This window comes from Haliotis cracherodii, unplaced genomic scaffold, assembly GCF_022045235.1.
Source record: "Haliotis cracherodii isolate W230 unplaced genomic scaffold, xgHalCrac1.p SCAF_16, whole genome shotgun sequence".
Lineage (NCBI taxonomy): Eukaryota > Metazoa > Mollusca > Gastropoda > Lepetellida > Haliotidae > Haliotis > Haliotis cracherodii.
This window is the reverse complement of record NW_027266271.1, coordinates 25,309,134-25,334,229: the sequence shown is the minus strand read 5'-3', so window position 1 is coordinate 25,334,229 and position 25,096 is coordinate 25,309,134. Positions and strand designations below refer to the sequence as shown.

At 37.9% G+C, this 25,096-nt stretch overlaps 1 protein-coding gene across 2 annotated transcripts in view; it reads right to left on the bottom strand.

Annotated features, from left to right (window-relative positions):
* The window catches only part of LOC139463997 (zinc finger protein GLI4-like), a 142,911-nt gene that overhangs the window by 106,663 nt on the left and 11,152 nt on the right, over positions 1-25,096 (bottom strand). For both annotated transcript variants that reach the window (XM_071245484.1, XM_071245488.1), the window contains exon 2: positions 10,838-10,987. The gene's annotated coding sequence lies outside the window, so the exon portion shown is untranslated. The remainder of the gene's footprint in view (positions 1-10,837; positions 10,988-25,096) is intronic.

Genomic DNA, 25,096 nt, shown 5'->3' with positions numbered 1-25,096 from the left:
CAGATCAGGTCGTGTCAGCTTAATGTAGGAGGAAAGTCCGAGGTCTCAGGCAATTACCACAATGGTGAATCCCATGAGCATGGGTATGGTTCTGACAAACAGAAACATAATCAGGGTGAACATATATTCAACCCACAATGATAGGTTTCAGGTGTGCCCATGGAATGCAACTCTGCACAGTCAATTGTGGCGCCTTAGAAAACGTCACCACCTCTGTCCCCACTATACAAATAAAGCTTTGATAAGCATGTAGAAGTTCGAAGAACGTGAATTGAAGATTAAAAACATGTTTGGGGATAATGCAGGTAACAATGTTTCAGAACTACTTCTTGTCCCTTCATCAGGTGAGGGGGGCACAGGTGGCCCAATCGTCTAAGGCGCCGCGATTCGCTGTGCAGAGTTGCGTCCCTTGGGCACGCCAGAAACCTATGATTGTGGGTTCGAATCCCGGTTCGCCCCGATTATGTTTCTAGGTTTGTCAGCACCATACCCGTGCTCGTGGGTTTCATCGTAGTGGTAAACGTCTGAGACATGCATCACTTTGGGCTTTCCTCCCACATTAAGCTGACACGCCGCAATATAACTGGAATACTGTTAAAAGTGGCGTTAAACCCGACTCATTCACTCACTCACTCATCAGGTGAGTCATCATGTGGAAAATAATGTTAGCCCTAGAACCTCCTAACAACAATAAAGAAGTTGTTATCCATCAAAAGTATTTCCATTACAGGATACACATGGAGATCATGTCCTCACAGAAAGATTGCGTCGGTGTTCTTATTGGAGTGAGTGGCGTTTACTACCAGTAGAGAACATGTTTACCCTTTTTGCAAATACCTGGTGTCATCACTGATTTTCAGTGATCATATATATAATTTTCATCATTATTTTGCCTTTTACGCCCCATGGAATATGTTTGGGCAGATATTTGAGACTGATGATTTTCTGGCGTTGATCTGAATTTACCAACAGAGCCAAATAACCTTCTCTATGTTTTGATATAACCATAACTACTCTTGGCCAAATGCTATGCTGTACGGATACTGATGGTTCTATGTCTGTATTAATGACATCAACTGATTCCAATAGTTATCCAATATTTGAGTAAGTGAATATTGTCATATCCTGCAGCAGGACATCCCAGTTTCAACAGTTTCCACCCAGGCCGAACTAGGCTGGTATTATGGAGTTACATTTTGGCTGGACTAACGAGTCTCTGCATAGTCCAATCAAAATCGCGCACCGAAATCGAGATCCGGTTCGTAAAGTGTCATGCAGATTTTGGTCGACTGCAGGATTTGCAAGCATGTGCACCGCTAACTCATTGTCAACAGATATTTCCTAAATCTTTTCATGTTTTTAATCAAAGTGCTCACATGATTTGATGCACTTCGCGATGTAAGACTCGTTTTATCACAATATAGATCTTGATTATCAATCAGATCATCTTGACTGAGCGCCACCGTTTTGTTTGAAGCAAATGCAAGTGATACGAGAGGTTGAATCTGATTGGTCAATAGGAGAGGCATAGAAAGAACATAACTCGTAATAGCCACTTGTGGCGCTACGATCGAGCCCAGGAATTCCAGCCAAGTTCGGCAAGGGTGGAAGCTGGACTTTTAAAGTCAGTTAACTCTCTTGCCTTGGGAAGATGGCAGCAGGAGGGCTACAGTTATGTCATGGCGCCATGTACATAATGAAGTTTGGACCAGACCACATACATACAGAGATACCTACCTACATGATAATAGCACAGTAAACAATTACAGTGTGGGGGATAAAGGTATGCCTCTTTTGATTTTTTTATAATTACAAACAGTATAACATATTAACAGAATGTAAATAGTCTTTGACAGGCATTTAGAAGTTGGAAGAACATGAAAACATGAATTTTTTAAGGATAACAACTTATTTATTGTATCTAAGGATGTTTTAAGGATAGTTCTTGCCATTCATCCTGTGAATACTGATGTCTGTAAATAGATTCATTGTCTGAAACACAGAGGAAGAATTTTTCTGTAAGAGTTTCCGCATATTGTATTTTTAAGTGTCACAATCCTACAAGGAGCACCTTCTTCTCTGTATTTACTGCATGACACAAATAGCCTTCTTTAAACCATGGCTCCTTTGTCTTTGACTGTGCAGCTAAACACCACTTGGCAATGACAGATGTTACCCCACCCCACCCCCCACCACAAAATGTGTGTGTTGCCAGAGTGATTTAAACATATGGTCGTAAGAGGCGACTAACTGGATTGTGGTCAGGCTCGCTGACTTGGCTGATGCATGTCATCATATCCCAATTGCGTGGATGGATGCTCATGATTCAATCACTGGATTGTCTGGTCCAGATTTGATTATTTACAGACAGCTGTCATAAAGCTAAATATTGCTTGCAGCCTTAAACAACAAACAAACAAACATGCATATGAGGCCTACAATGAAGGCAAACAAACAAAGTCCTTTACTTTGGACAAATAATTCTCCAAGCTGGTAGATTATTCTCAAAATGTGATAAAAGATCAGAGCAAGGTAAAGGCAATTGTGATATTTGTAGGTTGTACGTGGCCGTTGAACTTTAGGGAAAGATGTTTCTGATCTTCCACCACCCAATCCAACTGTCCTGTTTGCCATAAGCACCCACAAATACCACTCACTTACAATAATTTCTTCTTCTGATGGTCCTATAGCGCTACTTACTGTATAGAAAACATGTCAAGTGTCAACAATCTATTTCAAATATCGTAAAAAGAACAGTTTCCCTGTTATTCGTTATCCTGAGAAGTTAAGCCACTTCCTAGTTGTTGTATTTGTTGATGAAAGGTAGAGCCAGAGCCTGTTTTGATTTTCTCAGCTGTTCATATATATATTAACTTGTGGCACCTGAAGTGGGAAACGAGCTCTGCACTGACAGTTAGTTGCATTAGCTTATAACCATAACTTACTCTGACTACAGCCATGCTTATTTCATTTCCCATCAATCATAGCATACAAACTGACACAAAATCCTGGAAATTTACACCTCTTTCAAATATGTTTTTGCAGCTCAGACAGAATGAAAGGATTTATTTCAAATCAACTCAAAATCATCTTCAGAAATAGTCACCCCCAAACCACAGGCACTTCCGAACCCCGAGAAAGATACACACAATCAGTTGTTACAACCAGCAACTTTGCAAAAACAGTCCAAGAAACAGTACCTACAATCACAAACTGTTGCAGAAATGGTCCAAGAAACAGTCCCTACAATCACAAACTGATGCCGAAATGGTCCAAGAAACAGTCCAAGAAACAGTCCCTACAATCACAAACTGATGCCGAAATGGTCCAAGAAACCGTCCCTACAATCACAAACTGATGCTGAAATGGTCCAAGAAACAGTACTTACAATCACAAACTGATGCTGAAATGGTCCAAGAAACAGTCCCCACAATCACAAACTGATGCCGAAATGGTCCAAGAAACAGTCCCTACAATCACAAACTGATGCCGAAATGGTCCAAGAAACAGTCCCTACAATCACAAACTGATGCCAAAATGGTCCAAGAAACAGTACTTACAATCACAAACTGATGCCGAAATGGTCCAAGAAACAGTCCCTACAATCACAAACTGATGCCGAAATGGTCCAAGAAACAGTCCCTACAATCACAAACTGATGCCGAAATGGTCCAAGAAACCGTCCCTACAATCACAAACTGATGCCGAAATGGTCCAAGAAACAGTACTTACAATCACAAACTGATGCTGAAATGGTCCAAGAAACTGTCCCCACAATCAGAAACTGTTGCAGAAATGGTCCAAGAAACCGTCCCTACAATCACAAACTGATGCTGAAATGGTCCAAGAAACAGTACTTACAATCACAAACTGATGCCGAAATGGTCCAAGAAACAGTCCCTACAATCACAAACTGATGCCGAAATGGTCCAAGAAACCGTCCCTACAATCACAAACTGATGCTGAAATGGTCCAAGAAACAGTACTTACAATCACAAACTGATGCTGAAATGGTCCAAGAAACTGTCCCCACAATCAGAAACTGATGCTGAAATGGTCCAAGAAACTGTCCCCACAATCAGAAACTGTTGCAGAAATGGTCCAAGAAACCGTCCCTACAATCACAAACTGATGCCGAAATGGTCCAAGAAACAGTCCCTACAATCACAAACTGATGCTGAAATGGTCCAAGAAACAGAACCTACAATCACAAACTGATGCCGAAATGGTCCAAGAAACAGTACCTACAATCACAAACTGATGCCGAAATGGTCCAAGAAACAGTCCCTACAATCACAAACTGATGCCGAAATGGTCCAAGAAGCAGTCCTTACAATCACAAACTGATGCCGAAATGGTCCAAGAAGCAGTCCTTACAATCACAAACTGATGCCGAAATGGTCCAAGAAGCAGTCCTTACAATCACAAACTGATGCTGAAATGGTCCAAGAAACAGTACTTACAATCACAAACTGATGCTGAAATGGTCCAAGAAACAGTCCCCACAATCACAAACTGATGCCGAAATGGTCCAAGAAACAGTCCCTACAATCACAAACTGATGCCGAAATGGTCCAAGAAGCAGTCCTTACAATCACAAACTGATGCCGAAATGGTCCAAGAAGCAGTCCTTACAATCACAAACTGATGCCGAAATGGTCCAAAAACAATTCAAGCATTCAAAACAGTTTTAACAATCAAAAGGCAATCACAGCCACATGAACATATGGTCCCTGAAATAAAGTCCTACTAAAAGGACCCACAGAATCTCCAAAAGAAGCTGTTGAGAAAGCGATGAGGGTGACAATGTGATTGTTGTAGGATGTATATGCTCAAGCGCATGTAACAGAGAACAAAACAATAATCACAATCAAGGTCTCCGTCTAATGAATATAATCACATATACAACTCCAATTTAAACACAAATTCAAAATTTCAAAAACTTTCCATCATTTATCATCATCATTCCTAACAGTCAGATACGTACACCTGAAACCTTTAGCAACCAAATGATGTTCTAAATTTGTTCTGATCTAACTCCGACATTTCAATGTGAACATTTCTGCGGACAGTGTTCCCAATGTCAACAGACCTGATGTGATGATAAGACCTCCTTAATTGGAACAAATTTCAACTCATGATATAATCTTTCTCTCTTTAATTCCACCTTTCCTCTGAAAAATTCCATATATATTGTGCAGTTTCTTCAGCCTCATGAAGGGAACCGATATCTAGTTGAAAAAACTTATCATAAACTGTGTTCATCTCTTATCTGTGCACTTAGTACACCACAGCAATCATTATGATCTTAAATATAACATTTGGTCCAAAGCAGGAGCCATGGGGATTTTATTTCCATTATCATCATTAATGGTGTGGTGGTATCCATAAACATTTAATAGGCTTCATAAACTGTATAGACAAAGTGGGAATGATGTAATGTTCTCCCATTTTCTTGTTCGTGTATAGACTGCCTTGTGAGAAAATGTCATTTCACATTTCAAGATTAAATAGCCATACAATAATTATTATAGAACAGACCCCCAAAAAACATTTTAACAATTATCTGATTGTATCATCATAACTTCTTATCATCATAACAATAAAGGGGACACAATGCAGTGTATTATAAAGCAAGATTTGTTTTAGGCCAAAGTAACAGTTTTCAAGGTCTGAGTAACAGGTGCATGCAGCCTAACAACATATTCTTGCATGTGGACCTAACATTCTTGAGGTTTGATGTAATATTATTTAAGTAATTCTAAGTTAACTTTTTCTATTAGCCAATTTAATCTTCAGGTTGACCAAATATTCTTGCAGGATGAAGTAACTTATTCTATCAGCAGGCAATAGTTTATTTTACCTAAGATCTACAATCTTGCAGGTCTAAATAACATATTTACCATTTAATATTTTCTTGAAAGTCTGGGAGGAAATACTAAGTCTGGACCATGATTGGTGGGAAAAGTGGCCCTCCTAAAACTATATATGTCAATGCCTAACTTCCATGAAATATGTCACATTTCAACCTTCCAGACATATGCTATGTATATGTATATATGAGTATCAAAGTAGTGTAAAATTCCAGACATTGGAATATAATTACAATTAATATTGTTTAGCTTTTAATTATCAGAAATAAAAATATGTTTCTTGTTGATATTCGGCTTACAAGGCTGTTCACTGATCAAACAAAATGGTGTATCAAATCCCAAGTCATTGCCTGTATTATCCATGTTGCTTCCATTTCTCCAAATCAGCTAACTACAGGAAACATTACCCATGACTGTTTAATATTTCCAATGTGTTTGGCAGACATAGCACTGGTCCAGCACTAAATGCAGGAAGGATATATTGCAAGTCGGGGCTCCAACCTTCAATACTCAGGACTGCAACAAAAATAAATATGGCGGCCATATGAACATGATAGCCCAACTTCCCAACAACATTACTTTTCACGTTTTAGCTAAATTTGCAACGATTGTTACACCAAGCGAAAAATTCATTAAACAGAAATTCTAATTTCCATTTTATAAATTTTGTCATTATTCGTAACATATTGAAAATGCTGGTGTCATCTAACCTCAAAATGGCTGCCATGCTGGCGTCTGCTCTTTGACAAGCAACAAGGGTGTTTATCTGACATGGAAACCTTTCCCCTGATGTAAAACAAAAGCTTGTGAAGGTCATATACATTAGAGGGAAGCTGAGAATGGGAAAAGACTGTTACATATTATACACCTGCAAATGTTTCTTTAAATCAGGGGTGCCATTTTTAGACTCTCTGCTTGTCTAAGAGAAATCAATCCACCAGGAAAGCACATCGTCATGTATCCTTTCGCATAACAAAAATAAACTGGACATTCATAAAAATGGGAATCTTAAATGCATTACAGGTTTACAATTTGCATCTTCTTTATACAAATAAATTTACACTGAGATAACCTAGAAGTTCAGGAGTACATTTATACAAGACACATTAGGATAATGTTGTGATTGGCACTTTAAAATCTCCACTACCCCTTTTTCAATGTAAACTTCACACTCAACACATTGGCATATAATAAAAACGTAAACGTACTCAAAATAAGGGTTCCTGTGACATACAGAACAAACTGATGTACTTTGATTCAGATGAGGTTTGCGCATGATGTTTTTCAGTACTACCATAACCACTATCGAGGCTAGACGTTGAAATGAATCCTGATAAATCTTAAGTGTAAACGATGATTTATCATGCAGAATAATCTTTTAAAATGTCACCTCTCACCTACAATTTTTGAAGTTTTTGGAAGTATGGAAACGGATAAACTGCAGGACTTCCGTTTCATAAAATACAAATTTGATGTTTTTCAAATTAGTCTGTATAAGCAAAGGTTAAACTGCAGGACTTTCTATTTATAAAACACAAATTTTACTAGTTTTTGGAACTAGTCTGCAGGAACATAGGTTAACATGAAGACCGGAATAATCAGCACCAGGCTTGTGCACTGATAGGCCTCCTGCTACTCCCTCCGCCCCATGCACAGGGCTCAGTCAACGGAAACCTATCACATTCGTTGCCACGCCATGAAAGTGGAGTCTGATCTTCAAAGCCTGGCACAAAACATTTGTGGCACATTTGGAAAGGTTTTACATAGACGACCAAGGCATGTGCCTGTTTTGATGCAATCTGTCGGCAAATGCAAGAGATTCTGCAACATACATGGCGAGAATGCTTGCATAAATGCAGAGAAATGAGAGACACGGAAGCAATGTGTTTGATGGTATGCTGGATGTTTTCTTATGCTGGTTAGATCCATACCCTGTTAATATTCCTATAATGTGTTCAGGGCATCTGGGAGATCGATGATGCAAGTTCACACCTGGGACGTGTATATTGTTCCCCTCAGGTGAGAGTAATTACAGGTATCTCTTGAGAACAGACATGACTCCTTGCCACCTTTATCCCCTGCTTTTCTGTAGATCTTCTATACCACGCATGTTGTACAAATTCATTCATATGCAGAATAATAAATCAGTCATAAAAATGAATCATGATTTGTCTTTTTTGTTTTCAGTGCCTGAGAAAAATAATGAATCTCAAACTGATATGCGTACCTTTAAGCTTGGTTACCTTTCGAAAGTAAATGTACATGCTAAAATTGCCTTCAATTAGTATTTTGCAAGCAGGGAAAAATTAATTGAAAGATGAAGAGAAGTGAAAATCTCTGTTATCCATAATACAAATATGATTATATGTTTAATACTTATGTAGCTATAGGCTTGAGTGAGTGAGTGAGTTGATTAACACCACTTTAAACACAATACTACAGTTATTTCATGGTGAGTCAGCTTAATGTGGGAGGAAAGTCTGGTGTGATGTAGGTCTCAGATCTTTACCACTTTGGTGAAACCCAAAAGCATGGTGCTTATTGATCATTTGAAACATAATCGGGACAAATTGGGATTCGAACCCATGATTATAAGTTTGCCCAGAGAACACAACACATTGGTGAAACCCACAAGCATGGGTATGGTGCTTATTGATTTTAATCGGGACCAACCGGGATTTGATGATCATAGGTTTTCCCAAGGAACTCTTTAGACAACTGGGCCACCCTTGTCCTTTTGTAGATTCAAGGGAGTCATGCAGTCATGCATTGGCTTCTACCCTCTGTTGCCCCACATCCCAAATAACAAAATAAGGTCTATGTGCTATACAGCTCATCTTTGATACATACACAAATGTTGTAGCATATACATGTATTACAAAGACATCATAATCGTAAGTCTAGAGACCAAGTTTGATAAAAAATGTCAAAATCATTTTTACAACATTGTATACAACAGCTGCAGTTGATGCTTCAAATAAACCCTAAACAATCGGTAATCATTATCATTTATAGTAAGTGACAGCTTTCTGGGGCATAAAACAATCAATATCGTAACATGTTCAAAACAAATTCTCCATTTTTTAAAAAAAGAAAAATTCTTGTTTAACAGTACAATATACGAGTGTGAAAACATTTTGTTTTCGCACGAATAAATTTCAGACATTGCAGTAGCACATAGTTTCACACTCACAACAATTATTGGCTGTTAATCGTTGCCCGTGTTACCGAGAACCAAATTGCATTTGCTTGATTTTAGTGTTTTTGTACTTATTAAGCAAAATATGGTATTGCCATTACAATGTACACGTAACCATAACAGTTCATCATGATTTTACATATCTATTGTCCTATGAAGTCCGAAAGACAGTGAAATTGCATGATTTGGGAGTAACACTAAAGTTGCTTTCTGTAAGTGAAGTATCAATTGAGCATTGAGCAAAACATCCCTGAACAAATCATCATGTAAAAATAACATGAAGTTATTGAACAGACAGAGTTGTTGCTGAGATATTTCAGGGGTTGGGAAATTGGCAAGAAAGTTCAACATATTTTGGTGGTTTTATGAAGACTGAAGTTTAAGATACATAAACTATTTGATGAATCTTAATTAAAACATGGCCTGGCAAAGTAGAAGGTTTCATCGAGGCAACACCAACTGAAACAATATTGAGAAGATTACCCAAATATTCCAATGTTGCGTTATGAACAAGAAAGCTAAAATAATTAAGGTCCGCCAGGTTCTTTCACATTACTATACTTCATCTGCGATGCCATGACAGATGAACTATAGTAAAACAGTAATATGAAAGAATTGGGTGTTCCTTAACATTTTTGAGCAGTATACAACCCAACGATACCAAGAAGTATCATGTTCACCAAATGCTGATGTCATAAGCGTAATTAACTGAGATCCCATGCCTCGGTTTCAGTGTGCTATTTAAGTCTTACACTCAGATCAGTAATTCTAGGTACAAATGAATCATAACCTCACAATATTCATGACTCATATTTCAGTATTAATTACATAAACAAACATGCTGAAGCAATACATTCTCATTGGTTGTACCAGGAACTTTTAAAAAAGGCAATCTTAGAACTTAGACTATCATATCCATGCTTTAACACTGAGTAGCTTTACTTCGATGTGGCGGTTGGGTAGCCTAGTGGTTAAAACGTTCGCTTGTCACACCAAAGACCCGGGTTCGATTCCGGACATGGGTACAATGTGTAAAGCCCATTTCTGGTCTCCCCCACCATGATATTGCTGGAATATTGCTAAAAGCGGTGTAAAACCATAATCACTCACTCACTCACTTTACTTCTATCAATGGATCAGCGTGCACTCAATTTTTATTCTCAGCTTCCTGGGGAGTATACAATCCAATCTATCTGTGAAGGGCTAGAAGGTTAACAGTCACATTACCATCTCATCTTACTGGTTACTTATGACAGTCATAATGCTAAGATAACTTTGTGCAATGGTCCAGTGCTAAGATTGCCCCTTTGTGCAATGGTCCAGTGCTAAGATCGCCACTTTGTGCAATGGTCCAGTGCTAAGATCGCCCCATTGTGCAATGGTCCAGTACTAAGATCGCCACTTTGTGCAATGGTCCAGTGCTAAGATCGCCCATTTGTGCAATGGTCCAGTACTAAGATCGCCACTTTGTGCAATGGTCCAGTACTAAGATCGCCACTTTGTGCAATGGTCCAGTGCTAAGATCGCCCATTTGTGCAATGGTCCAGTGCTAAGATCGCCCATTTGTGCAATGGTCCAGTGCTAAGATCGCCCATTTGTGCAATGGTCCAGTGCTAAGATCGCCCATTTGTGCAATGGTCCAGTGCTAAGATCGTCACTTTGTGCAATGGTCCAGTGCTAAGATCGCCACTTTGTGCAATGGTCAAGCGCTAAGATCGCCACTTTGTGGAATGGTCCAGTACACCAGAAAGTCTATCCTACTTACCACGCTGACTTGGTACATCCATATATGTATTTTGTTCAACATTGCACAGTGTCCATGAGTTCTTCACAGATTCCCAGGATGTGTGTATCTCACAGAATATTCCGGCAGGGTTCCGGTCTCTTGGGAACTCAGCAGTATGGTAATGCTGCTCTGTAAATAAACAAGGACATGATACAACCCCTTCAAGACCTGTAATCCAAGAGTTCTAAAGTTTAATGCTTCCTTAAAAAGCCTCAGGCTTGTTTTTACATGTGTACATTGACGGAAACATATCACCAGCCGGGTTTTCGGATGCAGGACAACACACTACCACGATTGCCTCTGTATCAAAGACACATGTAGGACTTCATTGTGTATCTATGTATGTAAGAGCTTTCAACAAATCAGCTGTGTTGGTCTGTTCTACACCAAACTATGTTTAGTCTCTTGCGGAAATTGTAGACAATTTGTAGTTGGTAGAACTTTGCCACTGTTTCTTCATGGAATGTTACACAATAAATATCTTATCTGATCTTTGGTTACATCAGGAATTTCACAGTAAATTTAAAATCGATGTTGATTTTGTAACCTAAACTTTTCTGGGACACAAAATATAAAGGTTTATTATGGCTCTGTTTATTTGCAGAATTATGTACATAATAATCAGCATGTTTTTCTCAGTTTCCTAAGTCGTTGTACTGATGTACTGCTCTTGTTACGTTCAAATTGTAGCTGTGTTTTACATTGCGTCTCTTCGTTAATAGAATGTATTGCAATAAATAGTATCTTTTCTTAAGAAATACTTCTTTTTAATGCAGACAAATATGGTCTTTGTTTTACGAATAAAATACGCCAGTGAACTGTGTGCCTATTCACAAACTGTGGATGCCCATGGGAACTCAGGTGGAATGTATCCCCAGCACCCATTGCTACTTGTAAGAGGTGACTAACTTGCGGGATTCTAAAAGACACTACTAAAAGACACAATTTGTTTGGAAAGTTTTATTGCTAAAAAAAATAATCAATTTAACCAATATGCCCAGAAATGGCAAAACTTACATCTCATAATCTAACGAAGCAGTTGAAACATACTACCTATTAATTAGTAATCATCTATTTCTTGTAAACAAATATTTATAATCTTTTGAGAATCTACGAGGAATTATAATAAAACTGAATACATAAGTAGTCATAAGATTATCTGCCAGTCTGTCGGGCAGGTAGAGGAATATATATATGCAGCCTTACAGAAAAGTTACAAGTCACGAGCAGGTGGGCTAGCAGTTATTTCAGACACTGGTTAGAATAGATCCTCAGCAAGCTATGCTTGAGGTATGAGGCGACTTCATGGGTCCGTCGGTCTGGCTCAGTGATGGGTGATGTCATGTCATCATACCTTGATGGTGTACATTGTTGCTCATGATATCAACCACTGGATTGTCTGGTACAGCTATATTGTTGTTTACAGGATGAATATTGCTGAGTGAGGTGTTGAACAACAAACACACACACAAACCGGGCATGATTGGCTGAACTCTCTTATCAACATGTACAGGCCCTAGAGATACAAGATATTGATCTTACCTGTGTAGACCATTCAGGCCTATCTTCTGCCTGTCCATCATGGACGAACAAAGAAGAGGACACCAGCATTATCTCTACCAACCACCAACCAACTAAATACACAAGGACATGAGTTGACAGGTGCCCCTAGTGGCCAGGATGGCCCCACCTTTACATGAACACCTGGTACCATCAATAGCTGATAGTCATTCAAAAACACATGCTTTTGATATAGTCAGATTCCTACAATAGGCACTGCTTTTAGCCGAGATTTCTTATGATTATGGAAAGTCTTTTGTTGCTTTTATTGACCCTGTTTAGTTAGATACAATCAGCTTTACAGAAACATGCCAGAAACAAACAATTATTCAAATAAGATAGGCAATTTAGTCGTACTAGTACATCAGCTATACAACGGATGGCATACACCTGTCGGATGAACAAGTGATGTCAATAATTCAGTCATACTCCTCTCGGTCAACAATTTTTACCCAACTGTCTGGTGTGAACACAAGACGTTAACAAATCTGTCACACAATGGTCTATTGTGAACACAAGACGTTAAGAATTCTTTCATACAACTGTCTGCAGTGAACACAAGACATTCACAATTCTGTCACACAACTTACTGTTGTGAACACTAGACATTTACAATTCTGTCATACGATTGACTGTTGTGAACACAAGATATTAAGAGTTTTGTCATACAACTGTCTATTGTGAACATAAGACATTAACAATTCTGTCATACAACTGTCTACAGTGAACACAAGACATTAACAATTCTGTCATACAACTGTCTACAGTGAACACAAGACATTAAGAATTCTGTCACATAACTGTCTGCAGTGAACACAAGATGTTTACACTTCTCCCATAACTGTGTCTAAAGGAAACATGGATCTCAGATCGGAATAATATAACCATAACCATTAGTATTGTTTCATCTTTAAGATGACTTAAGGAGGCTCCAGTACTCTGTTACACGAACTTTGGGAAATAAGAGAACACAAATCTAACATACGACACTCCGGTTTCTCTCATGTTCATGGCCATGAAAGATGTCCCAAAACAGATGTCATGTAAGAACTGCAAAATGGACATGTGTCAAAAGGAGAATTTATTTGTCCCAATAAATCAAAAACATAAACTTTACAAGTTAAACATTTATCCTGTTTGTTGCCCATGGATTGAGAGTCGGATCCATAAACCAGGGGCACAAGTCAGGAAGGAACTGCTGAGGTCTGCAACCTTGTCCAGCGATAAGACATTTTCACACACTTTTTACTGTTAGTTGAAACTCCACAATCTCACAAAAATATGACAAATACAGTGGTGTAGGGATATTGAGTTTCACAAACACATTTTTAGTCAGTGAGGGTGGATAAGGGTCTTGATACAGGATCTGTCACTCAGATTCACCAACCATAGCCTAACAGCTCCCCGATAACATTTCACGCCCATCTCTGCCAATTATTATTGCAAAGTCAAAGTTTTCATCAAGTCAAGATGGAATTAACCCTGAAGATCCCTGTTGAACTAGAAGGGCTTATAAACCTTCCATGCAACTCGATGCTCCCCTTTCATCTCCACTGCCATAGATAAAGTAAGAAATAGTTCAGGAAAAGTCCTACAAAGCTGAGACCTTATCAAAACCTAGCCTGCTGGGCTGTAGCTCCAATAATCTCACAAGACTGATGGGTTCTGTCCTTAACTCTGATTGATGTCCATGATTTACACTTTCTGAAGGTAAACAAAGTGAATATGGGCCTTCCATCTAACACAGACTGTGTTAAGATATGACTAGCTTTGTCAGCAACAAAGATCAGGACTGGATAGTTTCTTATGTTATAAATAGGCTCTCCCTCCATCAAGTGTGTAAGCAAGGATATACCACTATGGTGTCAGCATCATATACCTCATGCCTGGTGTCGTATCACATGACACTGCAATATAAATTGGCAATATCATACATATCATCATACATACATACATGATGATATATATATTGGTCTTCTGTTACACTGTATATTTCAAAAGTGTATAACCCATGCACTATACCATTTTGCTTCATTCAAAACTTGTCATGTTCATGCTTTGTATCCTGAACTGTGGATGTTATGTAATTATTATTCTTATACACACACACACACGCATGCATGCACTCACGCACGCACATCATACACCAATTCACATGATGTTTATTTCTTAACTTTTAATGTATGATTTTGATACAATATGGGAAATTTGTAGGTATTAATCTTATCATAATACAACCCTTGTATATTGGTGAAATATCCTGTTTGTATTTCAAATTTTATTTTTTTGCGTATGTGCCTTTTATTTTGTTTATTCCTCAAAGACATTTCAGCTTCGAAATAATTTATTACATTTTTTAACACCTAAAAAATAAATAGTTTAACACTGAACACACCCATCCTCAAACATTGCAACATGCTGGTAACCATCAATTACGACACATTTCATGAGCATGCCAATATCGGTCTTAGTTATACATAGTTCCATTGTTCACATGCCAAATAACTTCACACAGAGCTAGGTAATAACTGTCACATCTGGGTACTAATTTTCCCATATTTTATAGAACTCAGATGAGAAAAAAACAAAAGAACTCTTGCATCTCTGATGTTCCATATCGGCACCCATGTTTAATGGTACAATACTGCCTTCCCCTATCAACACACATGCTTTCATAATGAAGCATGTCATTCAGAAGTTAACATACCCTACAGAGAATCACATTCCTATCAGCATGAAATGTGTCAGGCACCGCGTTGGTACTGAACCATGGAATGTCCAGCAGTAAAGACATTATCAGAGGCACTGCAGCCTCCCACAAGACAACAACATTCCAAGAGATGTTTACGCTGGTTACTCTGTCCTGGCCTAATTATGGTTACGACCAATTAACACAAGCCTGTTTGTCCTCATAATGACATTCAGCCGACCCCTGACCTGCTGGCTGACAGCCATGGCTCCCTTGAGGTCTAAGTGTGCCAGTGAAGACACTGTAACTATTGTCCACATTCTTTCCACTCGTTATTGTACGAAGAACCTTTGTTTTGCTTCCTTAAAGAAAATGTTATTCAGTGAATTACAGTAAATATTTAACTTGTTGAGCTCAAAGAAGGAAGAATATGGCTGATTTGTTTCAATACAATTGATTAATTTTTTTCAAAATAGTGATTGGTGAACGGTCCAATTGCAATTATTATGATTGACATTCGCAAATGTTTAACTTGTAAACATGGTAAATAAATAATATAAATAAAAAATTTGAATCACAGACTGGTATCAGATCTAAAGGAGTAAATCATAATGTTAAACTGAAACCGTGACAAGAGATCGATACCTTTGAAAACTTATAAAAATATATTATCTTTTCAAACAAAATAGAGAAAACAATATCACGATCACCTTGTAAAGATCTGCTTTGAACAATGAGAAAATATATTGGATTGGAAATGTTAGTTAATCTTTTCCATAGTTCAGTTAAATGACCATTTTTTATATATATTCTGCCATTTTGGCACCTGAATGTGATTGTCTGTATCTTGATCTCATAAAATCACAGTTCAACACAGAAGCCATTTATTGAATAAATGACAAAAGTTTTAATCCGAAGTTATTATCTGACGCTTGAAAACTTAAAGTAAAATGATTTTTACAAAAATGTCTTTAAACCCTCAATAAAATATAGGCCTTCTAAATGTATGATAAACCCTAAATAAAATATAGGCCTTCTAAATGTATGATAAACCCTCAATAAAATACAGGCCTTCTAAATGTATGATAAACCCTCAATATAATACAGGCATTCTAAATGTATGATAAACCCTAAATAAAACACAGGCATTCTAAATGTATGATAAACCCTCAATAAAATACAGGCATTCTAAATGTATGATAAACCCTCAATAAAATACAGGCATTCTAAATGTATGATAAACCCTCAATAAAATACAGGCATTCTAAATGTATGATAAACCCTCAATAAAATATAGGCATTCTAAATGTATGATAAACCCTCAATAAAATACAGGCATTCTAAATGTATGATAAACCCTCAATAAAACACAGGCATTCTAAATGTATGATAAACCCTCAATAAAACACAGGCATTCTAAATGTATGATAAACCCTAAATAAAACACAGGCATTCTAAATGTATGATGTATGGAATTATTTGGTCCACTTGAGGATGGGAAAACAAATTGCATGTTTTGAAAGAGAAGTATGACAAAACAATCCCAAATTAGGCCCTGTTAGAATCAAAAGTGTTGTTAGTTTTGTTTTCTTGTTTGTTAGTTTGTTGTTTAACGCTGCATTTAGCAATATTCCAGCTATAAGACGGTGGTCTGTAAATAACCGAGTCGGGACTAGACAACCCAGTGATTGACATCATGAGCATTGATCTACACCGTTGGGATACATTAGAATAGTTCTAAGCAATTGGGGTACGATGACATGCATCAACCAATTCAGAGAGCCAGACGACCAGATCCAGCTAGTTGTCTCTTAAGACAAGCATTGGTTGTTGATGACCAATTCTAACCCGGACCTTCACGGGGCAGGTTGTTAGTAAGTGAAAACAATAGCATAGTCATGTCGCATAGTTAAGGCCAGATAAGCTTAAATCACAACCTCACTTTCATACAACCAGTTTACAACAAAGAATGGTTCACTCCCAACTGTCAGATGCCCCAATTGTCAGACGCCCCAATTGTCAGACGTGCCAATCATCAGACAAATGAAGTGTGACCAGTAGCACTGCCTAGTCTTACCTACTTAATTAATGAGCATCTTCCAATTGTGAGCAGTGTTAGATACTTCAAATCCCGGTATTACAAAGTGCATGACCCTTTCAGAAAGTCAAAGCTGAATTCAAACATTAGATATTCAAGTTCTATCCTGGAATCCAAGGATAGGCTATAAAATTGAAGAAATTAGACTTAGTCTCCTGAGAGACCATGCAAACATAATTCATATCCTGTTTTTTTCATCATCTGAAATTGCGAATGTTATGACACAAATCCATAGGTATAAAAACTCAGTTGAGCTAATGCTCCAAGCCAATGCATACGTCCATTAGCCTCCTCCTCTGTACCTGCAAGACAACATGTACGCTGCCGAGTTCCCAAACAAGCCTCTGTAATAAAACATGGAGCCTTGATAACTCTTTCCACTCCGCAGATTAGGAGGCAAATGTTTTTGCTGACTCAGAGATAATTCCTACAGTTCATGACATTCAAATACCTCACAGAATCATTTATACCTTGTATTGATAACTTTTCAGAAGCGACTGTGATCAGTGGCTCAAACTTATTAATAAAACATGCATCAAAGCTGAAGATATATGAATTAACTTGGGGAAAATTGATCCAGGCTTATTCCTTTTGGGGGTCCAGGAGAGTCAATGTAAGATTGCATGTGCTCAGAGGCCATAAGTTCCAAATAAATATGGAGTTCCTATACTGAAATGATGGTACAAGTGCTGAGCGCTAAAAAATCATGAAGCATGTGACCGAGTATTGTATTGTATTTAAGAGATAAACAAACAGTGGGAGTTGTTTAGAATATACCATAAGAAAACACCCTGTTACATTCGGACCTCCGAAATGTCGGCTCGGAGTCATCTGAGTGGGGTATTCATGGTGAACTGCGGCAAAGTATCTCAGTGGGCTAGCACTATAAATCGGCATGATTCCGGACTAGTATAAGCAGTACAAAACCCATTTCACCTCCTAATTATTTGGAAACAGCCTTTGGGTTTCTAACTGTCATTATTGTTACAGGACAATTAACAATGCATGTATTCATCAGGAAATCATCAATCTTGATCTTTTCACACTGTCATGAACTGACACAAATGTAAATGACTGATTTTCATATTACAAATGGGGTTAATGGTCTTACAGACAAATATATTAAAGGTTCTGACGATGATTGATCCTTGTTTTACAATTAACAGGGTCAATAGCGCTTTCTGCTTACCGTATTTTCTTGTGTATAGTGCGCACCCATGTATAATGCGCACCCCCCTCTAGCGGGTTCAATATTTTGGAAAAAAAGAAATTTCAATATTATGCGCAGAAATGTTTTTACACCGTACCCTTTCAGCGAAGTCCGGCAAACGAACGGGTGCTGAGAAACTTCCGTCAGTACAAATTCGAAATTTGAGATAAAAAATCACCAGACATGTTTATTTACCGTTTAAATAGTATTGATTGTTCTGCTAGGCATTGTTTTATATCTAGGGATTAAGATTACCTTGTGTATTTTCTCGTAAACTAAGCCGGAAACAGCAATCAGCTGTACACACGTTTTCTTGGAATCGACCGGTGATTCGGTCAAGACACACCCAATGATATAACTTTATAGGATTTTTAATGCAAGGATCGGCAACAATTGTATCTCAAACTATTTTATTTATCAGGAATAATATATTCCATTATTTTCTTAATTAAATGCAGCCTTTACTAAACATATTTAAAATAATAATAACCCTAAGCGAAGCAGCTGATCGCTATTCCCGGGTATTATTTTTTACATGGAACATGTCTGACCAGTCACCGTCAAGGCTCACGCGCACGGGATCACGTGAGCGCGAGAATTTCATGTTGACATAAAATCGTCAAACAAACACAAATATGACTTTTAACGAGTCAAAGTATGTCATTTATGATATATGTATCCATTCTCAGTCAACTAAAGTTCGTTTCAAGGCGTCAATAGCGGTATTCTGACTGTGGTTGCTGTTAATAACGGTGAGTTGTGCGATCTTCCGATCGCTTCACACACGATTTCGCCGAAATTAATAAAAATAATATTATAAGGAATTTTGAATAAAATTAATAAAGTAAGTTACAAACATAAGTCCAGAAATACAAAGAACACTTTTTATAGACAGACAGTGTAATTACATAATTATTTTGCGTACTTCAGTATGGATTTGTTGACATGGTATTTCCGGTGTTTCGTGCTCACGGTAATGTCTTTCCATGGGGGAAAAAAACATCCAAACTCATAATTCATGTATAATGCGCACCCCCTTCTACACAGCTGTGTTTTTTGGAAAAAAAGTGCGCACTATACTCAAGAAAATACGGTACTTGATCACATTCAATCTCACTCAATATATGCCATTCATTTTGAACGAATCATAACAATACCCTCAAATCCAAGATAGGATGAGATAATATTTTCATTATTATGGACATTTACATTTAGAGGGGTTAATTTTTCAAAAAAGTATATTTCTTTCCAGACTGTGTTTGGTACAGTGAAATAGGTAGTGTTTTTCATCATCAATGGTTGAACATGTAGAGCATCGTCTCTGATGTAACGGAGTTGGTTGTTTTTTGTATGTCTGTTGATTATGACCAGTGAGTATTTATTGCTTGAAATAATAATGGAAACATACGAAATTGATGTGATGTCATTATTTGAGAAGATGTCATGAAATAATTTTTCAAAAAGTTCTTTCTTGACTGTGTTTGGTATATTGAAGTAGGTTGTGTGTTTCATCATCAATAATCAAACATCTATACCACTCAACATTTGCAAAGGACCACACCTTTGACTAAAGATGACTATTTTGGTCCTTACAAATGTTGGGTAGTATAGTCATGATGCAGTATAATCTGTTATGAAAGGGTATTGCTAACATTTCCAGCAACACCAATGTTTCCAGCAGAGCTTGTTGGCAGGAAGATGGCATTAAAATGTCATATTCCGAACATGCCACAGAAACCTGCCCTCATAGCAGCAAATGAGGAGGCAAATACCCAAAGACACTGGAAGTATAATTAAATGTGATAAGGCTGACAGAATGCAGACCCTAAAGGTTGAGGTTTGTGATGGACTTGTATTTATTCTGCTGCTAACAAGTCACCCCAATATAAACTGTAGGGGAGGTCTCTCACTACTTCTTCACATCTGGTCATATAGATACACAAAAAGGCTTGGGACCTACAATATGCTAATCCTACTGAAAAATGTATCTTTATCAAAATATAATCTGTTATGTTCATGATGGACAAACTCCCCAATGCAATGTATGTTACAAGATGACAAAGCTCACAGATCTGCAAATACTAACAAAGCCACTCATCCCACTACATCAGAGGCTATGCTCCACATGTTCAACCATTGATAACGAAAAACACTACCTACTTCACTGTATCAAACACACTCAAAAAAGAAATATACTCTTTGGAAAATTATCCACACAAAATGTAAATGTCCATAATCATGAGAACAAATTATTTCACTACATCCTCTCAAATAATAAAGACATCGACATCAATTGCATTTGTTTCCATATCTATAATTTCAAGCAATGAACACCTGTTGACCAATTTACGTATAACATCATCAAATCTGTAATATTTATATTTATTAAATGATTCTTGTGTATGTGTGCGTGTGCATGTGCGTGTGTATGTATGTATGTTATGGATGTATGTATAATGTTTTGTCATTTAAAAGATTGCATCTGTTCCGGTATGGAATGCTTTCTGCAATAAATCATATCTTATATTATCTTATCTTATGAAATCAACAGAAATGAATTTTTTTAAAACCTAAATAATTACTATGATCCTTTCAAGAACATGATGAATGATGTAAAATTCCTTTTCATAATGTCAAATAATGTCCCAAACTACCAATATTATCTGCTCCTGTTAATTCGATTTTTCATGATATAATACATACCTCTACAACACTGGTAATGTGACCTTATCATGTACATCAGCTTTCAATATTACTTATTTAATTTATTCTTGTTTGTTATTGTTTTTGTCATTGTAGTGGGGCAAGTTTTACAATCTGCCTCAAATGGGGGATGTTCTTTGCAGTAACCATCTTATCTTACCTATGCCCTTCGTCTTATCAAGGGTATTATTGAACTTTTTCACAGAGTGTGTGTGTGTGTGTGTGTGTGTGTGTGTGTGTGTGTGTGTGTGTGTGTGTGTGTGTGTGTGTGTGTGTATTCGCGCATGCATTCATGCTTACATGTGTTAGCGACCTAGTGAGTGAGTGAGTGAGTGAGTGAGTGAGTGAGTGAGCAAGCAATTGATTTAATACCACTGCGTGCATTATTTTAGTTATATCACAGCATGTCAGTTTGATCTGTGATGAACGCCCCAAGTTATGGAAGTCTTTGATGTTAACCAAAAGCCTCAACATGGTGCTGACAAAGCTAGAAACAGAATCCGGGTGAAGACAGTACTCAAACCCATAATCATAGGTTCCTGGCATGCCAAAGGGATGCAACTCTGCACAGCGACTTGTCAACAAATGTTATCACATGTACAAAGCATGGGTACATTATCCTCAATACACCTGCACTGACTACAAAAGTAATCTCTCTTCTTTACCTAAGTTTTCCCATCTTTTTGCCACTCATGTTGATGGTTACAGAGTTAAACAATGTACCAACACCATGTTATTCATACAACAGATAATCTGTAACACCTCATAAACATAAAAACACATTGATATATACTGATTGAACAAGTAAGGGATCATATATAAAGGGGGCATCATATATCTACCCTAAAGAGGACTAGAGGGTTGGACAACTTATTTTCATTACTCTTTAAAAGAGTGAGTGAGTGAGTGAGTGAGTGAGTTTGGTTTTACGCCGTTTTTAGCAATATTCCAGCAATATCATGGCGGGACACCAGAAATAGGCTTCACACATTGTACCCATGTCCGGAATCGAACCCGGGTCTTCGGCGTGACGAGCGAACGCTTTAACCACTAGGCTACCCGACCGCCCCACTCGTTAAAAGATCAGCTTTGTTAAAACTCATCAAAGTCTGTTGGTCAGCCTGTACAGATATCATATTGTTATAACATTGGACGTCACTGGCTTGTCACGTCACCATTGACCAAAACCGCACTTAACCATACTTAGTGTCTGATGGCTGAGGTCTCAAGATAGGTGTTACTGTCACACACAAACATTTCCCTAATAATAACTGTTTGTAACGTGTGAACGTAATGATAAATGTGTTACATGTGTCTTCAGCGTGGTGTACAGGTTTTAACGATCAGAACATTCATGTTCACCACACCCATGCAGCTCATAAACTCCCTCCACCTCGCTACTGGCACATGCAGCTCATGGACTGCATCTTGTGTTGCATTTCACATTGCTGAGGTGAAGCATTTACATGGAACGAATTGTAGCAATCATCTTAAGTCCCAGCATGCTGTGGGATGCTGATTCAAAACTGCAACTAGCCGGACTTGAAAGTTACAGGCCCGCATTTCTTAAAAACTAAATATCTTCAACTCAGACTTCCTAAGTGGTGAAAAAACAGCCTAAAACAGATTTTCAGTGATCCACTCATAATTGTTTCTCAACTGTTTTGCCTTCTGCGCCCAACGGAATCTGTTTCGCTGGATAATCGAGACCGCTTATTCTCTTACTTTGACGTTTTATATCATATCCAGTATTTCAAATAGAGGTGCCAGACGCAGTTAACAAAGCCAATGCATCTGACCCATCTGACACTATCAGTGATAACCCCAAACTGGATGTTTTTTGCCACCCCCAGTGAATCAAACTACCCATGATTCATCTGTAGTAATGTCATTGACATTTACAGAGAAAAAAAACACATAAAAAGACCTACCCCGGCAAGCAAATGACAGGTCTATAACATAAATAGAAGTATTCAGTTTTAAAAAATACCTACGCCTAATTCAAAACCTGAAAAAAAAGAGTTTACCATCAGACTGCTCCCAATTTTAAAGAAGCTTGTGCTAGCTCCCTGCTTTGAGAAATGGCTTCCAAATGGCTCTCAGAAGCAAGCTTAAAAGAAAAACGTCTTGATCATGTTTTATCCAATGACATAAAGCAAGTGAACCGTGGTCTTTAAAGGGGGATTAATGGTTTTCCCTGGGTTTAATGGCAGTTCATACGATTACTTGCACAGGCACAAGCATCTTGGAACATTTGATGTTTAAACCAGATGTTGGTTGCACCTTCAATTTTCATAACTTGGTACTTGTTATAATGCATGAAATAGTTAACCAACGTGAGAAGTGGAGATAATGTTTCATGCGAACTGAGGGAACTTGTTCAGCTGATCAGTAGCTGATGTCCTCCATAATTGGAACATGAAGATAATGGCAGCAATGAGATGAAAGTAATTGAGATTGGCTAATATCATCATTGCAGCATCCCATAATAGAAACACAAAATGTATAACTTAACCAGCTTAAGACACTGACCGTTAGTTTTCAACATCGTGCATGAAAGAACTATGTCATGTTACTGGTTTGAAACTGCCTGAAGATTCCATATGTTTGAACACAAAGACAAATGCTGTACTGACTGTTAGTTTTCAACACCATGCTTGGAAGAACTATGTCATGTTACTGGTTTGAAACTGCCTGAAGATTCCATATGTTTGGACACAAAGACAAATGCTGTACTGACTGTTAGTTTTCAACACCATGCTTGGAAGAACTATGTCATGTTACTGGTTTGAAACTGCCTGAAGATTCCATATGTTTGGACACAAAGACAAATGCTGTACTGACTGTTAGTTTTCAACATCGTGCTTGGAAGAACTATGTCATGTTACTGGTTTGAGATTGCCTGAAGATTCAATATGTTTGGACACAAAGACAAATGCAGTAGCATATAAAAACAACAGCCGTAATACATAGGTGTATCAGATATGAGTTTCATCTATTGAAAAAAATATTCTGTTATTTTAAAAAAAAATGTTTTGAAATTCTGTATGTTTGAAAAACAACAATTAACAAGCAAAATGGTATAGTTGCCATGTGCACACTGTGACATGGTCCAGCAAGACTGGAAAAGAAATTTGATACTATATTTCACACAGACGCTACAGTGAGGACAAAAGGCGATCATGAAATCTGTTAACATGTAACTTTCTTATCTGTGAAGAAACTGCCAAAGAAAAATCTACAGCTGTCAATGGCAAAGAAATTGCTAGACTCAAGTAAATCATGGATGTTGACATTCTCAATACTTAATATCTAACAGAAGGGACAGAACTCTGATACTGGGATGATGATGATGCAGAAGGTTTCTTGTTTTTTTTGTTTTCCCTTTCCTGTTAATGCTACCCCTGGAGAACACTCCTATCCATCATACACAGACACACCTACATCCATCCCAAAACCCAAATACACCCCACCCATCCACAACAATCATACCCAACACCACTCCCAATCCTACAACCCACATCCACACAGCCCAACATCCCAATTAACAGCCCCCTCCCCTCCCATCCCAATCCTTTGCAACCACCAAATCCACATAACCCATAACCCAATGCCCCAACATCCATACTCATCCCAAAACCAACACTCAAATCAACAACCCCACTTCCTCCCAATCCCTGACCCAACCCCACCCACACATCCTACAATAATCAACCTCCAACCCTCCCCTACACAACATATATTCCTCATAACAATCATCATTTCAAAACCAATGAAAATCTCCCCTATCACTTACCATGTGACTATGTTTGAAAGAAGGGCCTGCCAAAAAGACTTTCTCCAACATTAAACTATCAGTCCTCACTGATTTGTGTGTGACAGCAGTCTATATATACAGGAAGCTACAATGAAAGGCCCATCAGTAACCACTTGTACAACACCAAGTTTCATCAAAGGCAAAGTCGACAACTTCCAGTT